Source organism: Papaver somniferum, chromosome 11 (assembly GCF_003573695.1).
Source record: "Papaver somniferum cultivar HN1 chromosome 11, ASM357369v1, whole genome shotgun sequence".
In the NCBI taxonomy this organism is placed as follows: domain Eukaryota; kingdom Viridiplantae; phylum Streptophyta; class Magnoliopsida; order Ranunculales; family Papaveraceae; genus Papaver; species Papaver somniferum.
In genome coordinates this window covers 7,094,319-7,117,785 of record NC_039368.1, presented here as the reverse complement: position 1 = coordinate 7,117,785, position 23,467 = coordinate 7,094,319, and the positions used below count along the sequence as shown (strand labels likewise).

The window sequence follows — 23,467 nt, the reverse complement described above, 5'->3', positions numbered from 1 at the left end:
TTGATAGGATTCTAGGAGAACCCTTATATGTGATAACTGCAATCGCACGGTGTCCAACTATTGACAGAGGCAAGTACGGGTCGTTCCCACGAGGAGCGGTGGAAATATCAATAATCAATATTCCTAATTAACTAACCAACAATAATGTTTTTGGATTTTTAAAAGAATAATAACAGAAGAATAATAACATAATAATAATAATAATAATAATAACAGAAGAATATTCTTTTTGGAAGAGTCGGTAACCAGGGTTCTATGGTATCCACCACTATTTCTAAATGAGTACCGAAAAGCATTCGAATTACAAATATGCATTTAAATCTATGTTCTATCGCAACACCTATTATTGTTATAATTATTGATAATAAACTCGCATCTCCTAAGTTTAACCCATCAGAGTTTCCTACGTATGGACTGTCAAATTATAATGACAAGAAGATTATTGAAAACATAATTATTGGTTCACAATCACTATTTGTGCCGTCTAAGCATAACCCATCAAATGATTTAACCTAAGCATGGATTATCAAATACTGTAACAAATAAAATTGGAACACGAAATACATTTATGCATTTAGGCTTTTACTTCATATAAAGCCGGTGGAGCAATAACAAATATTATTTATAAAATCAATAAATCATAAAAATTGGATTTAGACAATTCTATTCAAAATAGCCTAATACCAAATCAATCCAAATTATTTCATAATGGTCTTTGCTTGAAGTGGTTTCTACCATAAAAGCATAGTTACAAATTACCAGCAACACATAGGCATATATTTCTTAAAAATCTATAAAAGTATTGAAAAAAAGAGAGTTAGAAGATTAAACCGAAATAAAGACGGAATCTTCTTCGACCTTGATTGTTTTCAACTCTCAAGCCTTCACAGTACCGTCGTCCGCCGACCAAAAATCCATCAATGGAACCTCAGCCAAAGAACTCCGAAGCTGCCTCCTCTTGTATGAATTCCCCCCGAACAGACTACCAACCGAGAACCCCTAAATCACCCTATTTCACCCTATCAATGGTAACAACTTGAATCGTGTGCCCCACCAAGTCACTTAAAAAATAAAAACAGAAGGATTAGGATTCAACAAGATATGGCGAAACTACCATATTTTTTTTTAATTCTAACACCTGAGCTCCGTGCTTTTATGAATAGACTCTTTAGATGTTTCCATCTAATCAGATTGGTTCCTCAACTCCTATAACCAAGATGTTCCCATCCATATAGATTGGTTAGTACCAACCTTAATAAGCATAAATTTCTAGGCTCTGGAGTTTATTTATTGCAACTAAAAGCTAACAAAAAGTTTCTTCCCCACTCCAAAACTTAAATATAACATTTTCCTCAATATTTCTAATGAAAGATCAATACCAAAAAGTAAAGTAACATGAGGAATCAGTAGCGAGAGAAGTCGGAAAGATATTACCTGGTTGAAGAAAGAAATCAAAGACTAATATACAATATACAATCGCCTCGATGGTCAATCAAGGGTAAACATGGTCCTCCAGTAGGAAAGGGATCTAAAAAGGGTTTCAATCTCTGACCGTTAACCTTCGAAGAACTACTACCATCCGTTGTCTCGATCTCAACATCTCCATGAGGAAAGATAGTGCGAACAATAAAAGGACCCGTTCACCGAGACCGTAACTTCCCAGGGAAAAGATGCAAGTGGGTATCATACAGAAGAACTTTTTGACCTGGAGAAAATGACCTTTTTTAAAATATTCTTATCATGCATAAGTTTCATTTTGTTCTTATACTCCTTAGCACTGTCGTATGCATCTCTACGAATCTCTTCCAACTCATTGAGCTGGAGTTTCCTACGGTCTCCTGCCTTGTCTAGTGAAAAATTTAGATGCTTAACATCCCAATATGCTCTATGTTTTAACCCAACAGGTAAGAGACATTCCTTTCCATACACGTCGATAAGGTGACATTCCAACGGGGGTCTTAAACGCAGTACGATAATCCCATAAGGCATCAGTAAGCCTAGACGATCAGTCTTTCCGATTAGGATTAACTGTTTTCTCTAATATACGCTTTATCTCCCTATTTGAAACCTCTACCTGACCACTAGTATGTGTATGATATGGGGTAACTACCTTATGTGTAATACCATATTTCTTCATCAAAATCCTAAAAGTTCCATTACAAAAGTGCGACCCTCCATCACTAATTATAGCTCGTGGTGTACCAAAACGTGTAAGTATATTATCTTTCAAGAACTCAATCACAACCCTATGGTCATTAGTCTTACACGCAACCGCCTCAATCCACTTAGAGACATAGTCTACAACGACAAGGATGTATAAGTTACCAAAAAAATTAGGAAACGGACCCATAATACCCCACACATCAAAGACCTCAACAACTAAAATAGGGTTCAAGGGAATCATGTTCCTACGGGAAATGGTTCCTAATTTCTGGCAATGCTCACAAGTAACACAGTAACTATGAGAGTCTTTAAACAACGAAGGCCAATAAAATCCACACTTCAATATTTTAGCAACAGTCTTCTTAGCACTAAAGTGACCCCCACAAGCATGATCATGAAAAAAGGAAATAATACTGGACTGGTCATTCTCAAGTATACATCTCCTAATAATCTGGTATGGACAATACTTAAACAAATAAGGATCATCCCAAAAGAAGTGCTTCACCTCGGCTAAAAACCTAGAACGATCTTGTTTACCCCAATGTTGGGGCATTCGACCAGTAACAAGATAGTTCACTATATTTACATACCAAGGTAATTGGGTAACAAAGAATAGTTGTTCATCAGGAAAGCTATCCCTTATAGGAAGGGAATCATCAGGGGAATCAACAACTAGCATAGACAAGTGGTCTGCTACTACATTTTCGGTACCTTTTTTGTCTCTAATGTCTGGAGAAAACTCTTTCAACAAAAGGATCCACCTAATCAATCTAGGTTTCATATCCTTTTTAGACATAAGATATTTCAAAGAAGCATGATCAGTATATATCGATCTTAGAACCTAAGAGATAGGGTCTAAACTTGTCTAAGGCAAACACAATGGCTAACAGTTCCTTCTCGGTAGTGGTATAGTTCAACTGGGCATCATTCAGAGTTTTTCTAGCATAGTAAATCACATGAAGTAATTTTTCTTTCTCGCTGACCTAGCAGAACACCAATAGCATAATCTGAAGCATCACACATGATCTCAAAGGGTAGGTTCCAATTGGGTGCCTGGACTATGGGGGCGGTAGTGAGTAAATTCTTAATCTTCTCAAAAGACTCTAAACAAGCATCATCAGAGACAAACTTAACATCTTTTGCAAGCAAATTGCAAAGAGGTCTAGAAATCAAGCTAAAATCCTTAATGAATCGATGATAAAAACCTGCATGCCCTAAGAATGACCTAATATCTCTTACGGTTTTTGAGACCTGTAAACTTTTAATAAGATCAAATTTGGCTTTATCTACCTCTATACCCTTCGAAGATACGATATGCCCTAGAACAATTCCCGAACGAACCATGAAGTGACATTTCTCCCAATTAAGCACTATATTCTTTTCCTTAAACGTAGTCAAAACTAATGACAACTGATGCAAGCACTCATCGAAAGACGAACCAAACACTGAAAAATCATCCATAAAGACCTCTAAGAAACGTTCTACCATGTCATAAAATATTCTCATCATACAACGCTGAAAGGTCGCAGGGGTATTACATAGCCCGAAAGGCATGCGTCTATACGCAAAGGTACCAAAGGGACAAGTAAAAGTGGTTTTATCTTGGTCTTCTGGGGCTATGACAACCTGATTATAACCGTAGTATCCATCTAAAAAGCAATAATGCCTACTTCTAGCTAATCTCTCTAGCATTTGGTTGATGAAGGGAAGGGGAAAGTGGTCCTTCCTAGTGACCTTGTTCAATTTCCTATAGTCAATACAGACACGCCAACCTGTGGTCACCCGGGTTGGTATTAACTCATTGTTATCATTCTGGACCACAGTAATACCGGATTTCTTGGGAACAACCTAAACGGGGCTGACCCACCTACTATCTGAAATGGGGTAGATAATGCCTGCATCTAATAACTTAAGAATCTCGGTTCGAACTACTTCTTTCATATTAGGGTTCAGTCGACGTTGCATCTCCCTAGAAGGTTTAGTGTCACTCTCTAAATAGATATGATGCATACAAATAGTGGTACTTATACCCTTAATGTCTGCTGTGGTCCACCCTAAAGCTTACTTGTTGTTCTGAAGGACGGTTACTAGCCTACTTTCCTGATCACTATCCAAGTCGGATGCTACAATTACAGGTAAAGTCTCAGACGGGCCTAAAAACACATATTTCAGGGTATCTGGAAATGGTTTTAGGTCCAACTTAGGAGGCTCTTCTAACGAAGGAACTAGGGTAGACTTAGAAACTGGTAGTGGTTCGAACTTAGGTTTCCATCCATTGTTAGTGCCTAACAAAGGATTTGAGTCTAACAAAGCATTCACCTCATTAATCACATCATCATCAAAATCAATCCCAAAGTGAGCTAGGCATTTCTCTAATGGATCTTCTAACAAAGTGTTTGGTAATGACTCCTCGACTAATGTTCCTATCATGTTCACATCTTCTATGTTCGAGTAATCTAGTTCAGAGGGTAGCTTACTAATATTAAAAATGTTCTGCTCAATAGTCATATTACCAAAAGACAAATTCATAATACCATTTCGACAGTTAATGATCGCATTGAATGTAGCTAAAAATGGGCGACCTAAAATCACTGGCATTTGGTTCTCTGAGTTGGGGACAGGTTGGGTATCTAAGATAACAAAATCCACTGGAAATATAAACTTGTCGACCTCAATAAGAACGTCCTCGATCACACCACGATGAATTTTAACGGACCTATCAGCTAACTGAAGTGTCATCTGGGTAGGTTTCATCTCACCAAGTCCTAGATTAAGTTACACATTGTATGGGAGTAAGTTCACAATGGCTCCTAAGTCAAGCAAAGCTTTTTCGACACGGTATTTACCTATTGTGCAAGAAATGGTAGGGGACCCTGGGTCTTTATACTTAGGAGTAGTGGTATTCTGAATAATTGAACTCACGTGACTAGCTAGAAAGGATTTCTTCTGGACACTAATTTTTTGCTTCCGCGTATACATATCCTTAAGAAATTTGGCATAAGCGGGAATCTTCTTTATCACATCTAAAAATGGGAGGTTGATCGTAACCTGCTTAAAAACCTTCAATATATCATTAAAGGTGGACTCCCTCTTAGTTGGAACTAGGAGATGAAATGGGGCTCAAGGAACAAATCCGGGCTCAATATAACCCTCATTGGTCTCTTTAGAGACTCTATCAGTCTCCTCATTTTCTGGTTCAGAAGGGTGAACTACAACATGTTCACTATCAGGCATGAAAACCCTGTTCTCTATCACTCTACCACTCTTAAGGATTTTAATAGCATTTACATGATCAGATGGTCTTTCACCTATTTCATTAATTCCTCGAGGGTTGGGTTGAGTTTGACTAGGAAACTTACCTCTTTCTCTTAAAAACTCATTTATCTGACTAACCTGGGTTTTCAACTGGGAAATAGCCTGAGAGTTAGCTTGAACTATTCTCTTATTTTCTTATAAACCTTGAGCAACAGATTGCTGAAACTGCACAATGTTACGAGTTAACAAAGCAAGAGACTCTTCTAAACTCATAATCTTCTTATTCGAAGGGTTCCGAAACTGTGCCGGAGCTGAAGGATTCTTAGTATAGCCAAAACCTGGCGGAACCTGAGAGTAACTAGACTGACCTTGATTCTGAACCTTAGACCAAGAAAGGGTGGGATGGTTTCTCAAGCCAGGGTTATAGGTTTCTGAATATGGGTTAAGCTTCTGACGGTTATCGAATCTAGTGTTGTTATAAAGAGCATTGTCTTGCTCCTCAATCGTATGTCCTTCCCAAAAAGGATCTATTCTAGCACTATTACCACTAGAATGACCTAATTCTAAGGTTTCCAACCTTTTGGCTATGACTGCTATTTTAGCATCTGACTCATAAGATCCTTCTACCCTATTGACATTTCCTCTACTTAGAAGAATTTTTTTCTGGGGTTCCCTACTATTTTCCCATTGTTGGGTCTTATCAGAGATTTCATTCAAAAATGTCATCGCCTCATCAACAGTTTTATTCTCAAACCCACCTGTGCATAAGGACTCAACCATGGTTGTTGTTGAATAATCTAAACCCTCGTAGAGGATCTGAACTAACATAACCTTCTATAAACCATGATGAGGATATTGAGATATTAAGTCATTGAACCTTTCTAAATACCTATATAAAGATTCTCCCTCTTGTTGAGTAAAATTACAGATTTGTATCCTAATAGACGATGTTTTGTGCTTTGGGAAAAACTTCTGTATAAAGGCAGAGGTAAGTTGGTCATAGGTTTCAATTGACACAGAATCCAAACTATACAGCCAAGATTTTGGCTTTATCTTTTAAGAAAAAGGGGAATAACCTAAGTTTCAACGCATCATCACTAAGGTTTTTAATTTTCAGAGTACTACAAACTTCCTTAAATTCCCTAACATGAAAATAGGAGTTCTCATTCTCTTTTCCTAATAAGATTGGGTGCATCCGTAAAGTCCCAGGTTTGAGTTCATAATTTGCCTCAATTATGAGTAGATATGAAAAGAGGGTTATTTATTGATCGGTACTCTGGACCTGCAGAGCTTGTTGATGCACATCAATTGGGGTCTCTTGTCCTTGCAGAGCTTGTTGATGCCTGGTTATGGACAGTAGGTATGAAAAGAGGGTCATTTGCGTATAAGGTTCGGTACTCTGGACCTGCAGCAAAGTTGAGGCCTCAGCTTACACCTGGTGAGCCGGAAATGTGCTTGCTAAAGATCCTATTGAAGAAATAATTGCGCATAGATTATGGTTTGGGTTTTTTATTGATCGTTTTATGGTGGTTCGTCATGATAGCGCGGAGCAACGCCTGCTCCTTGGTCGGATGTTACAATGAACCATAAAGTTCCCTTCGCAATTTTCACGACATCCTTCTGCTACTGGAACCTTTTTCACCGTGATGCTTCTCGGCCTTAGATTCTGCTGCTGCCAGTGGCTGGGGAATCTGCAGAACTCCATATCAGGGCTGCAATTCTTAGAAGACCGTATATACCGAGCCGCGTTGGGTTGGTTTGCTAATGAACCTGAATGGTTTGACATGTCCGACAAGAACTTTGCTTTGAGTGAGGCTCAATCTGTTTCCTTATTCGTCCATCATCTTTCAAATGAGCGAGTGAATGCCCTTCCATCAGATTCCTCTTTGAAAGGCTCGGTGCGTGAAAATGGAAGTCCTCATGGTTACATGGATCAATATCATCCTGTTTGGGGTAAAATGGATAACTACACAGCTGGAAGACAAAAAAGGAAACATCTACTATTAATGCTATGCCAGCATGAGGCGGATAGGCTTCAAGTTTGGGAAACTCCCATAAATACAAAGGAAAACACATTTTTTCGGCAGAAAGTTTGTTCTGAACAATGGATTGAATATGCTAGGACTGCATTTTTTGTGGATCCTCGCATTGCTTTTTCCTTAGTTACAAGGTTCCGAGCAGTTTCGCCTTTAAAGTCTGAAGTTTCTCAGTTAGTTCAGTTGCACATAAGCGAGACACGCAGCATAGCTGAAGCACTACCATTTTTTGTCACTCCGAAGGCAGTTGATGAGAATTCATTACTTCTGCAACAACTGTTACACTGGGAAGCTTGTTCGGTTATGCAAGCTCTTAAATTCATGACACCTGCATATAAGGGTCATCCACGTGTTATGGCTTATGTCCTTGGAGTTTTGGAGCGTTACCCTCCTGAACGAGTCACCTTTTTTATGCCACAACTCGTGCAAGCTCTCCGGTATGATGATGGGAGACTAATGGAAGGTTATTTGCTCAGAACAGCTCAAAGGAGTGATATATCTGCCCATATTTTGATATGGCATTTACAGGGAGAGACATGCATCCCAGAGGTAGCGGTGAAAGACCCAGCAGTTGCTGAGAAAAATACTGCGTTTCTAGCCCTACTTCCTGTTGTTAGACATCATATTGTGGAGGGCTTCAATCCAAAGGCCCGTGACATATTTGAAAGAGATTTTGATTTTTTTGATAAAGTCACTTCTGTTTCTGGTGCATTGTATCCACTTCCTAAGGAGAAACGGCGACCGGTATTCGGAGGGAACTAGAAAAGATTCCAATGAATGGAGATGACCTTTACCTACCTACTGATCCGGGTAAACTAGTGCGGGGTGTTGGAAAACGATTAATAAAAAAATAATTTTTTAAAGTTTTAATAAAAAATTATAATTTATTGTTTTATTTTGTGAATGAAACTTTTTAGTCCCACATCGTGGAGTTTCCAATTTTTAGTAGTTTTAAGAAACTATATAAAGTTTTTAGTCCCACATCGGGGAGTTTTTCTTCTTAAGTTGTATTTGTCAATTATATAAAGAAATTCACTACTTTTGTAAAATCTATGGGAAAGGGGTTGCTCTATATTTTAGAGGGACCCCTAAGGGAAAATATTTTATAGCGGTTTTTAAGCATTCGCGATTTTCCTTAACGGTTTTTTCGGAGTTGCCAAGCTCAAGTTGAGCATCTACTACATATGCTAGTAGTAGGTGTATTAGGGTGTTTTATCCTGGAGATATCCGTCCTGTGAGGGCTATAGCATCACTCTTGAGTGTAGCCGGGCGCTAATGTCTTAAGGACAGCGTGTTGAACACGTGACTCACTCTATTTTCCAAAGTTTTGCCTTGTTGTTGTTGTGGAGATACGGGGAGCTTGTTCGTTTCGTCAAAGCAATCACTTCCATTATAAAGGAGCTAAGTATCAATAACTTTTGCTTATTTGATTTTTCTTTGTTTTTGATTATTGCACCCAACAATCTTAAGACATTATCATTTGTAATAATCGAAAACGATTGATTGGTTTGTGAATCATGGATGCTAATTGTGGAGTGAAAAAACAAAAAACGAATTTCTGGTCAGCTGTAGAGTTTCAATTTTATCTTTTAATCTAGAAGGGATTTCGATAAACCCTTTTGACACAACGTAGTAGACATCCTGATAGTTACCCGCGTAAAATTTCAGAATTTTTGGAGTTGTAAAAGTATTGTTTTGATATTTTACAAAACAGAAAAACGTTTCTGAAAAATTCTGACGAGCAGAAAATTGTTGTTAACTAAATTAATTTTTGTGGGGTAACCATGAGTTTTTTGAAACGCTGATTCAAACGAAGTTTGTATATATAGATGTTATCTTCAAAACTCATATTTTACTCTCTGATTTGGAATTGTGATTTGTTAATAAAGGTGTCATCTCCGAGGGACATGGCTAATAGCCGCATGTGGTTGGAAACAAATCTTCCAAAGATGGCAAAGGTGAGAACATCGAACGCAACTATAAGCATGGTCTTCATGATAAAGGTATATTTCGTAAACCTGAATCCAGAATTACTTTAGTTAAGGGTGAGTGTTATGTTTGTAAAATTCTGGCCAGGCACGGAGTAAATTGTAGACAACATAAAAACCTTAATAAGTAGAAAGTTAATGCTAATTTAGTTGAAACAAACTAGAACGAGTTTGGTGGCATGATGTCGGAAGTTATTTTAATAACCAATGTGAGAGACCAGTAGGTGGACTCTGGAGCCACCAAGAATGTTTGTTGAAACAGAGACCTGTTCACCTCCTATCATAGGATAGGGGATGTCGAGAAACTCTTATTGAGTAACTCATATGCAATAGAGGTTGCATAAAAGGAAAAGGTCGAGCAGAAGCTCATATCTGTAATATTCTCACATTGAATGAAGTTTTCATGTTCCGAGCATATGCGAAAATCTTGTATCTTGTTCTGTTGTAGATGGAAAAATATTTAAGATCTTAATTGAATCTGGAAAACTTGTTGTAACTAGGCAGTGATTTTTAAGCAAGAGTTATAGGACTTTGGGTCTATATAAGCTTAACGGAAAAACTGATGATGTGAACGTAGTTGATTCTTGTGATATCTTTGTGTGATTGATTGTTTTACGTGGTAGACTTGGAACCGTAAACTTATAAGTCAATGCTTAACTGGCTAGCATAGGCTTCGTACCCAAATTTAGTTTGGATTTTGAACACAAAAGTGAAATCTGTGAAGAATCAAAATATGCTATAAAATCTTTTAGCACAAATGTTCAGAGTAATTCTAAGCCTTTAGAATTAATTCAGTTAGGCCTAGTTGACATGAGTTCAACCCAAAACCACTGTGGTAAAAGATGGTTATAACTTCCGTAGATGATTGTACGAGGTACTATCTTGTATACTTGCTTAGGATAAGGATGACGCCTTAGAAGCCTTAAGATGTATAAACTTGAAGTTGGAAACCAATTAGAAGCCTTGAACATAACAACCGTATCCTTAAGGAGATGATAATTTCCATGTTGATTAGTTCAGGATTACCTGCGGCCTTGTGGGGGGAGGCAGTCCTCTTAACTAGTATATCCTGAATAAAGTACCCTTTTAAGAATCAGATGAAACTCCATATGGTTTATGGAACGGTAGATGACCTTCTTATGAATGTGTCAAAGTGTGGGGGCGTTTGACTAAGATTGTAATTCCTCTTCCTAAAAGAACTAGATTGAAACCAAAAATGTTGATTGTGTTTTCGTATAGGGTATATTGAGTATACTTCTACAAATAGATTTTTGGTTGTGTGTTCTGATTTTTTCTGACATTGGTGTGAATATTATTACGGAATCTAGGGATGCTGAGTTCTTTGAACATGTTTATTCTAAACCTGTACCTCATTAGAGATGTGTTGTTGATCCCCTAGATTTATCTTCAAATAGTCAGAACTTATTTTAAAGGAAGATGAAGTTGATGTTGAGCCTAAGAGAAGTAAAATAATTAGACTTGAGACTTCTTATGAAACCGACTTCATAACATGCCTAGCTTAGTCTGAGCCACAGACTTGTAAAGAAGCCTTAATATCTACTGAAACCCCATTCTGGTAAGAAGCTTCATTTAGTGAAATGGACTCAGTCCGTTGGAACCAGACTTGGGAGCTTGCTAGTTTACCTCCAGGTTGTAAGACCATGGGATGTAAATGAGTCTTTAAGAGGAAACGATAGGTAGATGAAACTGTGGAAAAATATTAAGCTAAGTTGGTAGCTAAAGGCTATAAACTAAAAGAAGGTGTAGATTTCCTTGATTCTAATTCAATTGTGACGGAAATTACTTCCGTTGAGATACTAATTGTTATTGCTGCCATAAAGAACGTAGAGATACATCAGATGGATGTTAAGACAGCTTTTTCTAAAACCGTGAATTAGGTAAAGAAATTTACATAGATCACCTGAAGACTTTGTAGTGAAAGGTTGTGAATACAAAGTTTGTAATTTGAAAAATCTTTGTATGGTTTTCAAATAAGCACGTAAACAGTGACATGGAAAATTTAATCATGTGATAATGGATAGTGGATTTAAATTAATGAATCTGACAAGTATGTCTACAAGTAACTTGTTAAGGATGTCTGTGTAATTGTATGCTTGTATGTTGATGATATGCTTGATACAAACATAGATGTGATCAATTCCACTAAAAACATGCACTGAATGAGAACATTGACTTGAAAGACTTGGGCCCTTTTGATGTAATCTTAGGGATGAGGATTAGAAGATAATCAAACATTTATAAGTCTTAGTCGTTCTCATTATGTTGAGTTGTGCTTAAGAGATACAATCAGTCTGATTGTAAACCTGCTTGTACTTCGTACGATTATTCTTGTAGTCTCAAGAAAAATAAGGGTAGTGGAGTATCTTAACTTGAATACTCAAAAGTTATAGGATGTCTGATGAATTTAATGAACTGTAAGAGTCCAGACATTGCCTATATTGTGAGTAAGTTAAGTGGATATAATTGTAGTCCAGAGCAAGAGAATTCAGATGCACTGAGTAGAGTATTATGGTACCTAAAATACTCTTTTGATTTATGAAAGGTATCTTGTTGTCCTTGGGACTTTATGATGCAAACTGGATAGTTGACTCAGAGGAGTCTAAGTCTACGAGTGGATATGGTTTCACTCTAACATGTGGGTTTGTTGTTGGAAGATTTCCAAACAAACATATCGCTCAATTCATTATGGAATCTGAGAGTATTGCGTTAGATAAAGCATGAGAGGGGGCCGAGTGCCTAAGATGCTTTTTAGAAGACATTCCTCTTTGGCATAGGCCTGTGCCAGCTATATCTATACATTGTGTTAGCCAAGCTATAATAGTTAAAGCTAAGAAATAACTAATCTCAATCGGCGTTATTTCCATTGATTGGATAAAGTCCAAGGAGAATATCGCGCAATCTTTGACGAAAGGTTTGTACAAAGAGATAGTTAAAAATGCATCGAGGGGGTTGGGGCTTAAGCTCATATATTAAACTTGCCATGAAGGATACTCAACCTTGCTGACTGGAGATCCCATGATCAAGGTTTCGAATGAGACAACTAATTTGTGGTGGGTAAAGGTAAACACTATCAGAGATTTTCATTCTCTGTCCCTTCCCTATGGTGTAGACGTGATAGTGTGACTGCATGTGGAGGATGACTTTTTAATAAGTCTTAATGAGTTCTATAGTTTCAATTTAAGATTGAAGTGGGGTGTAGCAGTAACACTCTTTATGGAAACTCACCTATCTGAATGAGGAAGTGGGTCGCTTCCTGTGAGAATATGAGCTGATTCTCTAGAGCATTCTGAGAAACAGGATACGTCCAGGGCCAAAACGGACAAAACGGCACGAGCTTGGCAGCAATCTTGGAGATATCACCCGTGGTTGTTATCACGAATTACATCAAATGCTAGCAGTTCAAGACATAGTTCACTGTCTCTAGCAAGTAATTCTGGTAATATCTCACTAAGCAAAGGTTCAAGACCTCATGGACACCTCTGCCTAAAATGGTATTTCCTGCGTTTTTTATGTGATTTTCATTTTGATGGTTTTGGTATTACTGGAACTTAGGACCTAAAGGTCACTAAGGGTTCACTAGTTCATGCTTTTTCACTTTGGTGAAAGATACCTATAGTCTCACCATGTGAGAATTAAAGATGAAAGCTCTCAATACTATTATGATTTATGCAATCCATAGTATGACCCTGGGGTCAACACACTTTTGTGTGAGGGAGAGGACGTAGAAATGACTAGTATGATTTCAACACTTGCACGATCAGTCTGTTTGGATCGTGAGGTTGGGATGTTTATTTACCAAGATCTATCTGTGTTTTCATGTTTTATTGAGTTTTCATTCATGTGGGGGATTGTTGGAAAACGATTAATAAAAAAATAATTTTTTAAAGTTTTAATAAAAAATTATAATTTATTGTTTTATTTTGTGAATGAAACTTTTTAGTCCCACATCGTGGAGTTTCCAATTTTTAGTAGTTTTAAGAAACTATATAAAGTTTTTAGTCCCACATCGGGGAGTTTTTCTTCTTAAGTTGTATTTGTCAATTATATAAAGAAATTCACTACTTTTGTAAAATCTATGGGAAAGGGGTTGCTCTATATTTTAGAGGGACCCCTAAGGGAAAATATTTTATAGCGGTTTTTAAGCATTCGCGATTTTCCTTAACGGTTTTTTCGGAGTTGCCAAGCTCAAGTTGAGCATCTACTACATATGCTAGTAGTAGGTGTATTAGGGTGTTTTATCCTGGAGATATCCGTCCTGTGAGGGCTATAGCATCACTCTTGAGTGTATCCGGGCGCTAATGTCTTAAGGACAGCGTGTTGAACACGTGACTCACTCTATTTTCCAAAGTTTTGCCTTGTTGTTGTTGTGGAGATACGGGGAGCTTGTTCGTTTCGTCAAAGCAATCACTTCCATTATAAAGGAGCCAAGTATCAATAATTTTTGCTTATTTGATTTTTCTTTGTTTTTGATTATTGCACCCAACACGGGATATTCAGGTGGATAGCGGGATCCCACTACAGTCAGCTGCAAAGTACCTGTAATGATCACATTTGACGTGATAGATAGGGATGTAAAGCCACCAGCTTGTATCTTCAAGGTTGGGGACGATTGTCGGCAAGATGTTCTGGCTCTTCAAGTGATTTCTCTTCTTAGAGACATTTTTGAAGCAGTTGGGCTAAATTTATACGTATTTCCTTATGGTGTGCTCCCAACTTGTCCAGAGAGACGAATTATTGAGGTAGTCCCTAATACACGGAGTAGAAGTCAAATGGGTGAAACCACTGATGGTGGTACGAGATTTTTCAACAAGACTTTGGGACCGTTGGGTCTCCCAGTTTCGAAGCTGCTCGTGATAACTTCATTATCAGTGCTGCAGGCTATGCGGTTGCCAGTCTTTTACTTCAGCCAAAAGATGGGCACAACGGGAACCTACTTTTTGATAATATGATGAGGCTGGTTCATATTGATTTTGGTTTCATCTTTGAAATTTCACCTGGAGGTAATATGCGCTTTGAAAGTGCACACTTTAAGCTGAGCCACGAAATGACTCAGTTGCTCGATCCATCTGGTGAGATGAAAAGTGAAACACGGAACCAATTTCTTAGCTTGTGCGTGAAAGGGTATCTAGCAGCACGGCGTCACATGGATGGGATTATGAATACTGTACTGATGATGTTATAGTGGGTTGCCTTGCTTTAGTAGAGGTGACCCTATTGGGAACCTACGGAAGAGATTTCATCCTGAGATGACTGAACGTGAGGCTGCGATTTTATGATTCGTACATGTGAAGATGCCTACAACAAGTGGAGCACAGCAGGTTACGACTTGATTCAGTATTTGCTGCAAGGTGTTGAAAATTAGCGGAAATAAAATGCTTGATGCAAGTAGACTACCTTCATAGTACATCATGTTTTCCTCCACTTCGAAACTGTAAGTCCAAATCCCTTGTAATTCTAATATATATGGTTACGATTCCTTTTTTTTTCTTTCTTTTTAGGCGCCATCACTACTTTTTCCGAGCAGATTGAGTTCTATATTGTACCGAGTAGTGAGATTAATTACTGTAGTTGCAGGAAATCCTATAACCACACAAATATGAAGATCTTTTAATAATCAATCGTTCTTAAAGTAAATCATTTCTTTTTTTATCAAAATCATAAGAATCTATTACAAGATAATAGAGATTCTAAGTTTTTTCTCCCTCTCTACAATCTTTCTCTCTCTTAATTTCTTGACCAAGGATCCGAAAAAGAACTCTCCCTCTCACTAGGCCAACTTACCCTTTATATAGGGTATTACATAGTGGATGACAGCTAAGATATCCTCTTATTTCGAAATGACCGTGTGCTATTATCACACACTTATACCTGCCTATATCGCAGATCTTCCATACTTCGCGCAAATCCTCACATTTACTCGTGATTATGTTGACTTCATCTGATATGTCATCTTGACTTAACTGAGCGCAATCATATTCGCTCTCGTTATATCTTGTTTTATTCGCGTAACTTGTATGTGCGATACTTTATTCATACTTCTGAGGATTTGTAAAGGTTTACAATGTAATCGTTAATCCCCAAGTCTTCATTGTCGTGGCATCAAGATCCTAAGGTGTTTGTTGCTTATATAGTCGGGAGCGTGGTTTTTCCATATTCAGGTATTTCACAGAACTTAATGTCGGATTGGGGATAATTTCCCTTAGAGAATACTGTTCTCTGGGAAATAATATTATATCAAATCAATAATATCTCTGTAGAATACTGAAGTTAGGTCGGAGATAATTCTCCTTATTTTAAATAAGGTAAACACGATAATATGCATTCTATTACACCCTCTTAGTCTGAGCGGGAGAAGAGCAAACGCTAAGACTAGACCGAAAACGAACAAATAGCTGACGAGGTAGTCCCTTGGTGAAGATGTCAGCATACTGGTTTTCAGAGGGGACGTGTAGAACTTGAATGTCACCAATACGAACGCGTTCACGTATAAAGTGTATATCAATTTCCACATGCTTGGTGCGCTGATATTGAACAGGGTCTCCATACATATAAATCGCACTCACGTTATCACAATATACAATAGTAACACGTCGTAGAGGAAGATGAAGCTCTAGAAGGAGGTTGCGAATCCATGTAGTTTCAGCAACATCATTTGATACCCCCCAGTATTCAGCTTCAGCACTGGATTGAGAAACGGTTGCCTGACGTTTGGATGACCATGAGATGAGGTTGTCACCAAGAAATACGCAGTAACCCGAAGTCGATCGATGAGAATCAGGACATCTCGCCCAGTCAGCATCAGAGTATGCTGTTAATCCAGAAGTAGCGGAGACCGAGATAAATAAACCGTGATGAATTGTGCCCAGAAGAGAGCGAATGATTCGCTTAAGGGTCTGCATGTGAGGCTCTCGTGGGTCGTGCATGAATAAACATACATGTTGAACTGCATATGAAATATCTGGCCGAGTGAAGGTGAGGTACTGTAGTGCTCCAGCCAGGCTTCTGTATAGAGTATGATCCTTAATCGCAGGACCAGAAGTAGCACTGAGCTTGGAGTTGGTGTCGACCGGAGTAGCCACTAGGTTACATTGTGTTATAGAGGCACGAGCAATGATGTCCTGAGCATATAATGACTGAGACATATATAATCCTGAAGATGACCGAGTGACAGTAATACCCAGAAAATGATGTAGCGGTCCAAGGTCAGACATGGCAAATTCCCGTTTCATTAAATCAATGAAGCGGTGTAGGAGAGTATTGTTAGATGCAATCAAAACTTTATCATCTACATATAGCAGTAAATATGTCGTATCTGAGCCAGATTGATAAACAAAGAGTGACGGATCACACACACTACCAAGAAAACCACAATTAGTAATGAACTTGACAAACCTCTGAAACCACGCCCGAGGAGCCTGCTTGAGACCATATAGGGATCTACATAGTCGACATACGTAATCAGGGTGAGCAGAATCAACAAATCCCGGAGACTGATAATATAAACTGTCTCGGTTAGATCACCATGGAGAAAAGCATTCTTAACATCTAGCTGATGAATTGGCCAAGAACGCGAAGTAGCAATAGTAAGAACAGTACGAATAGTAGCAGGTTTGACAACCGGACTAAATGTTTCAAAATAATCAACCCCATCCTGCTGAGATTTACCATTAACAACAAGACGATCCTTCTATCGCTGCAAGGAACCATCGACATTATATTTGTGACGAAATAGCCACATGGAACGAATAACATGAGCATCATGTGGTCGTGGTACAAGTTCCCACGTATGAGTTTTCAACATAGCATTGTACTCATCTTACATGGCGGCATTCCAATTTATATCCCTAAGAGTATACAAGTGAGAGTGAGGAATTGGGGAGATATGTGTTGAAGTTTGGACATGTAGATTGAGCCGGCGGATTGGTTTGTGAATGCCACGGGAATCTCGAGTCACAGGGCGTGAAGGAGCAGGAGGTGGTGGTGAAGAGACAGTAGTGGGTAAAGGGGCAGTAGAGGGTGGAGGGGCAGTAGTGGTGGAAGGAGCAAGTGGTGATGTTGGAGGGACTGCAGTGGGTGGAATAGAGTCTGCAGCTGTTGAGACAGTGCAGTTAGGAACAGACGTGGGGACTGACGTCAGTTCTGGAGAGGTAGGTGGAGTGAGTACATAAGTGGGGACTGACGCAGAGAAGTTGGAGTTGGACAGATGCAGAGGATTTGTTTGGACCGACGTGGAGGGAATTTGAACAGACGTGTAGGGATTTGTCTGACGCATAGAAGGAAGTTGGACAGACGTGGAATAGTGGAGGGGTTTGACTGACGCAGAGAAGGGGAGGTGAACATACGTGTAGTAGTAGATTGGACTGATGTGGTAGCTGGAGTTTGCTGGGATTCTGAATTGTTGTGTCAGAAGGGGAGATGGACCGACGGTGAGGAGGAGTGTACAGTCCAGGGGAGGTGGTAGTTGGTTGGAGGGTGGAAGTTTGAGTAGATGGGTAAGATAGATTATAGGAATGATGAATTAGATAATGGGGAGACTCGTCATTAGGAGAAGCATTTGGATGGAGATTCGTGAAGGGAAATATATTTTCATCAAAAGTTACATGACGAGATAGAATAATTTTGTTTGTGGCAAGATTAAGGCAGCGGTATCCATGGTGGTTGGGAAGAAAACCAAGAAAGACATATCTAGTGGAATGAGGGACAAGTTTGTGAGGAGTTGTGGAAGAGAGATTAGGATAGCAAAGGCAACCAAAAGTACGTAGATGGTCATACGTTGATTGTCATTGATAAATAATAGATACTGGTGAGTGAAAATTAAGAACTTTGGCGGGTAGAAGATTATGTAGATAGACTTCCATATGAAGAGAGTAGATCCAATATTTTGGAGGAACGGAAGCGTGAGATATAAGGGTACGGGTAATATCGTTGACACGGCGTATCATGCATTCTTGCCATTTTGGGATGACGTTTGGGGGCAAGAGAAACGAAAAACAAGACCATTGTCACGAGCAAAGGTATGGAAGGAAGAGTTGTCAAATTCACGGCCCATGTCACATTGAAAACATTTTATTTTACGTTCAAATTGAGTTTGAACGAAAGAAATAAATTCCAAAAATTTGCTATAAACTTGGGACTTGAATTTTAAAGGGTAAACCCATAAATAATTGGTAAAATCATCAATCAATAGAAGATAATAACGAAAATCGGTATCTATATGTAATGGGGAGGTCCATAAATCGCTATGTATGATATCAAAAGGTGCAAATGCAATTGAATTAGATTCATAAAATGGTAATCGAACATGTTTACTAACTTGACATGAATGACAAAGTTGAGAAGAATTATTCTTATTACAATGAATATAATTATTTTTGCGTTAGACATCTAATGGCCTAGCCAGGATGGCCAAGACGGCTATGCCAAATATCTGGCGAAAAAACAGCAAGGGAAATGGGAGAAGACCGGGAAGATTTTATAGGTGGCACGGTAGAGTTGGTGATAGGGTAGAGCTCCCCAGAACTATCTGTAATATTTACTTTACTTATTTCCAATAAGGGTAGTCTGGTAATTTTCACATTTCCATAATATTTGTTGTACTTATTTCCATGGACGTAATATTTCCAATAAGGGTAATATGGTCATTTTCATGGCCGTGATATTTACTCCATTCGTTCTATTTTAGATGATGTTTTGGAGTTATTTTTTTGTTCCACAATAGTTGAAAGTTATCATATTTTCCCACAAAACTACCACTAATACCCTAACATTTTGTCTCGGAACTATAAGTTTTTTTTTAAAATGCACTAATAGCAATTAATGATTGAAGACTATTCTTATGGATATAGTTGGAAAATCTTCACATCTCTCTCCATTTCTTAATCTACGTGAAAAATTCAAAAACATCATCTAAAGTGGAACGGATGGAGTACTTTACTTATTTTTGATAAGGGTAGTCGGGACATTTTCACAGTCTTCATAATATTAGTTGCACTAATTTCCATTAAGGGTAATATGGTCATTTTCACAGTCTCCATAATATTTATTTATTGCGCAAATTTCAAGTAAGGGTAATATGATCATTTTCACAATTTGTAATATTTACTTTACTTATTTTTGATAAGGGTAATCTGGTCATTTTCATAATCTCCATAATATTTATTGCACAAATTTCCAACAAGGGTAATATGGTCATTTTCACAGTCTGTAATTTTTACATTACTTATTTCCAATAAGGGTAGTCTGGTCATTTTCACAGTCTTCATAATATTAGCAGCATTAATTTCCATTAAGGGTAATATAGTCATTTTCGTTGTCTGTAATATTTACTTTACTTATTTCAGAAAAGGGTAGTTTTGTCATTTTGACAGTCTCAATATTTATTTATTGCTCAAATTTCTAGTAAGGGTAATATGGTCATTTTCACAATCTGTAATATTTACTTAATTTATTTCAGATAAGGGTAGTTTTGTCATTTTCACATTGTTATTATTATATTTATTACACTTATTTCCCGCAAGGGTAATATGGTCATTTTCACAGTCAGTAATTTTTACATTACTTATTTCCAATAAGGGTAGTCTGGTCATTTTCACAGTCTTCATAATATTAGCTGCACTAATTTCCATTATGGGTAATATGGTCATTTTTACGGTCTTTAATATTTATTTTACTTATTTTTGATAAGGGTAGTTTTGTCATTTTGATAGTCTCCTTAATATTTATTTATTGCGTAAATTTCTAGTAAGGGTAATATGGTCATTTTCACAATCTGTAATATTGACTTTACTTATTTTTGTAAGGATAGTCTGGTCATTTTCATAATCTCCTTAATATTTGCTAAATTTCCAACAAGGGTAATATGGTCATTTTCACAGTCAGTAATATTTACATTACTTATTTCCAATAAGCGTTGTCTGGTCATTTTCACAGTCTTCACAATATTAGTTGCTAATTTCCATTAAGGGTAATATAGTCATTTTCACTGTATGTAATATTTATTTTACTTATTTCTGATAAGGGTAGTCTGGTCATTTTTACACTTACCATAATATTTATTGTACTTATTTCCAATAAGGGTACTATGGTAATTTTTATGGCCTTAATATTTACTTTACTTATTTCTGATAAGGGTAGTCTGGTCATTTTCACAGTCTTGATAATATTAGTTGTATTAATTTTAAGGGTAATTTAGTTATTTTAATTGTCCGTAATATTTATTTTACTTATTTCAGATAACGGTAGTTTTGTCATTTTGACAGTCTCCATAATATTTTTTTATTGCTTAAATTTCTAGTAAGGGTAATATGGTCATTTTAACAATCTGTAATATTGACTTTACTTATTTCAGCTAAGGGTAGTTTTGTCATTTTCACAGTATTATTATTACATTTATTACACTTATTTCCCGTAAGGATTATATGGTCATTTTTAAGTCTGTAATATTTACTTTACTTATTTTTTATAAGGGTAGTATGGTCATTTTCAATAAATAATCTCCATAATATTTATTGCATAAATTTCCATTAAGGGTAATGTGGTCATTTTACATTACTTATTTCCAATAAGGATAGTCTGGTCATTTTCACAGTCTTCACAATATTAGTTGCACTAATTTTCCATTTAGGGTAATATAGTCAGTTTCATAGTCTGTAATATTTATTTTACTTATTTCCGATAAGGGTAGTCTGGTCATTTTCACAATTACCATGATATTTATTATACTTATTTCCAATAAGGGTAATATGGTCATTTTATGGCCTTAATATTTACTTTACTCATTTCTGATAAGGGTAGTCTAATCATTTTCACAGTCTTCGTAATAGTAACTAATTTCAATTACGGATAATATGGTCATTTTCACAGTCTGTAATATTTACTATGTATATGTAATGGGGAGGTCCATAAATCGCTATGTATGATATCAAAAGGTGCAAAAGTAATGGAATTAGATTTATAAAATGGTAATCGAACATGTTTACTAACTTGACATGAATGACAAAGTTGAGAAGAATTATTCTTGTTACAATGAATAGAATTATTTTTGCGTAAGACGTCTAATGGCCTTGCCAGTGTGGCCAAAGCGGCTATGCCAAATATCTGGCGAAAAACAACAAGGGAAATGGGAGAAGAATGGAAAGATTTTATAGGTGGCACAGTAGAGTTGGTGATAGGGCAGAGCTTCCCAGAACTATCTGTCGAATTGGGGATAGTTTCTTTTAGAGAATAATGTTCTCTGAAAAACAATATTATATCAAATCAATAATATCTCTGGAAAATACAAGAATTAAGTCGGAAATAATTCTCCTTATTCTGAATAAGGTAAACAAGATGATATGCATTCTATTACTTAACAGTGGCCCCATTCGCGGATCACTACTGCCCTATGTAATTAATTAAAAGAAGTTACTTCTCAAAAATAAATTTTTCTATGAAAGAAGTTGTCCATGGCCGTTTTAGTATGCCCATCCCAGACTAAGTTAAGAGTCTTAAGACACTTATGTGGCTTATGTGGGAGGCAGTTGTTCGATGATTACATACTGATACATGTGAACAGAGATTAGTCTATATAAAATGCCAATCTCTAAATTAAAATCGTATCCAGATAAGTAGGACCAGTACAGCATTGATATCCATCCATGTGCGTTCACATTGCAAATCCTCTTACCATCTATTTGCCGAGCTACGTACAGACAAAGTCAAAGTAAACGCCCAGACAAAAACAAGTATTTTTTTGTTTTTCTTTTTGAAAAGACAAAAACAAGTCTTGTTTCTTGTCTTGTATGATAATGCACCGCCTAAGAAGTTATGACGTCATGAAGTCTGGGTAACCTTGCCAATCCTGACCCAGTCATAAGTATTTGTTCAGATCAAAACATTTCATAAGTATGGACACATGACTTTGTAGATGAAGTCTTTACCGTAATTATTGAGCTGTATATATATTTATATACTACCTCCATATATGGACGTATTATTTTCCTATATAACATAGCGTTTAATTTTGTTAAAGCCATCAAATATCTTTCACATTCTTCTTTCCACTTAATATCTATATCCTTGTCTTTCCCTTCCTATCCACAAGTTTCTTGTCAACCATGTCGTGGTATCATGATCCTCAGATTTTCATATGTAATGCTTACAATTCAGCATCGCAGGGTTTTAACGAGTACAGGTGTAAGAAAGATCCTAATGGCACCGTTCATGTATCAGAATTACAACGTATCTCTTCGGGCGTTCACAAAGGAAGGGATTTTGACGCTTTATTAGCTTATCTCATTAATTTTTTTGTTCGGTCTGGTGCAAAGACATGGAGGATTGTGAACTGTCAAGGATTGGCAATTCTCTGGGAACAAACTCCCTGTAATGGAACCGTCTGCTCCTGGTCACGTGAGCCACTGGATTCGCCTTATTATCGTTTACCGGGGATTACACCTCCAGTTGATGCTGAGAAAGAAGCTCTTAAGAGAAGAGTTTCTGATTTACTAGCAGAAATTTCTCCTCTCAAAGTTGAAGTTCAAAGGAATAAGCAAGATAAGACTACTCTTGTCAACGAGAAAAAAGCTGTTGAGAAAACAAATTCGGAGCTGAAAGCAAGGAATTCAACTCTTGAAGCTGATGTCCGAAGGGAAAAAACTGAGAAGAAAGATCTAGAGAAAAAAGTTTCTGAATTGACATTAAAACTCCAAGAGTGTTGTGGATCAGCTGACGGAGAACCATGGAAGAGTGGTAGAACTGTTCCTAATGATTGGGTACCTTTCGAGGATCTTGATGTTCTAAATACTCGGAATATTACTTCTTTGAAAATGATCAAAGCATCAGGGGCACTGAAATTCGCGGAAGATAATACAACGAATGTCCAAGCGAGTCATTTCTATGGAGGAATATATCTAGCGGCTGTGAACGTTGAAGAGTTGATCCCCGACAAAGATGAAGCACGATTCGATCAAAATATCTGGAGTTCGTATAAAAATGCAGGGACATCTTATGCAGCCCGTAAGTTGTTTT

At 37.3% G+C, this 23,467-nt stretch overlaps 1 pseudogene; it reads left to right on the top strand.

Moving 5' to 3' along the window:
* The first annotated feature begins 6,663 nt into the window (after positions 1–6,663).
* On the top strand, positions 6,664–14,825 carry LOC113324017 (annotated as a pseudogene).
* The last annotated feature ends 8,642 nt before the right edge of the window (positions 14,826–23,467 follow it).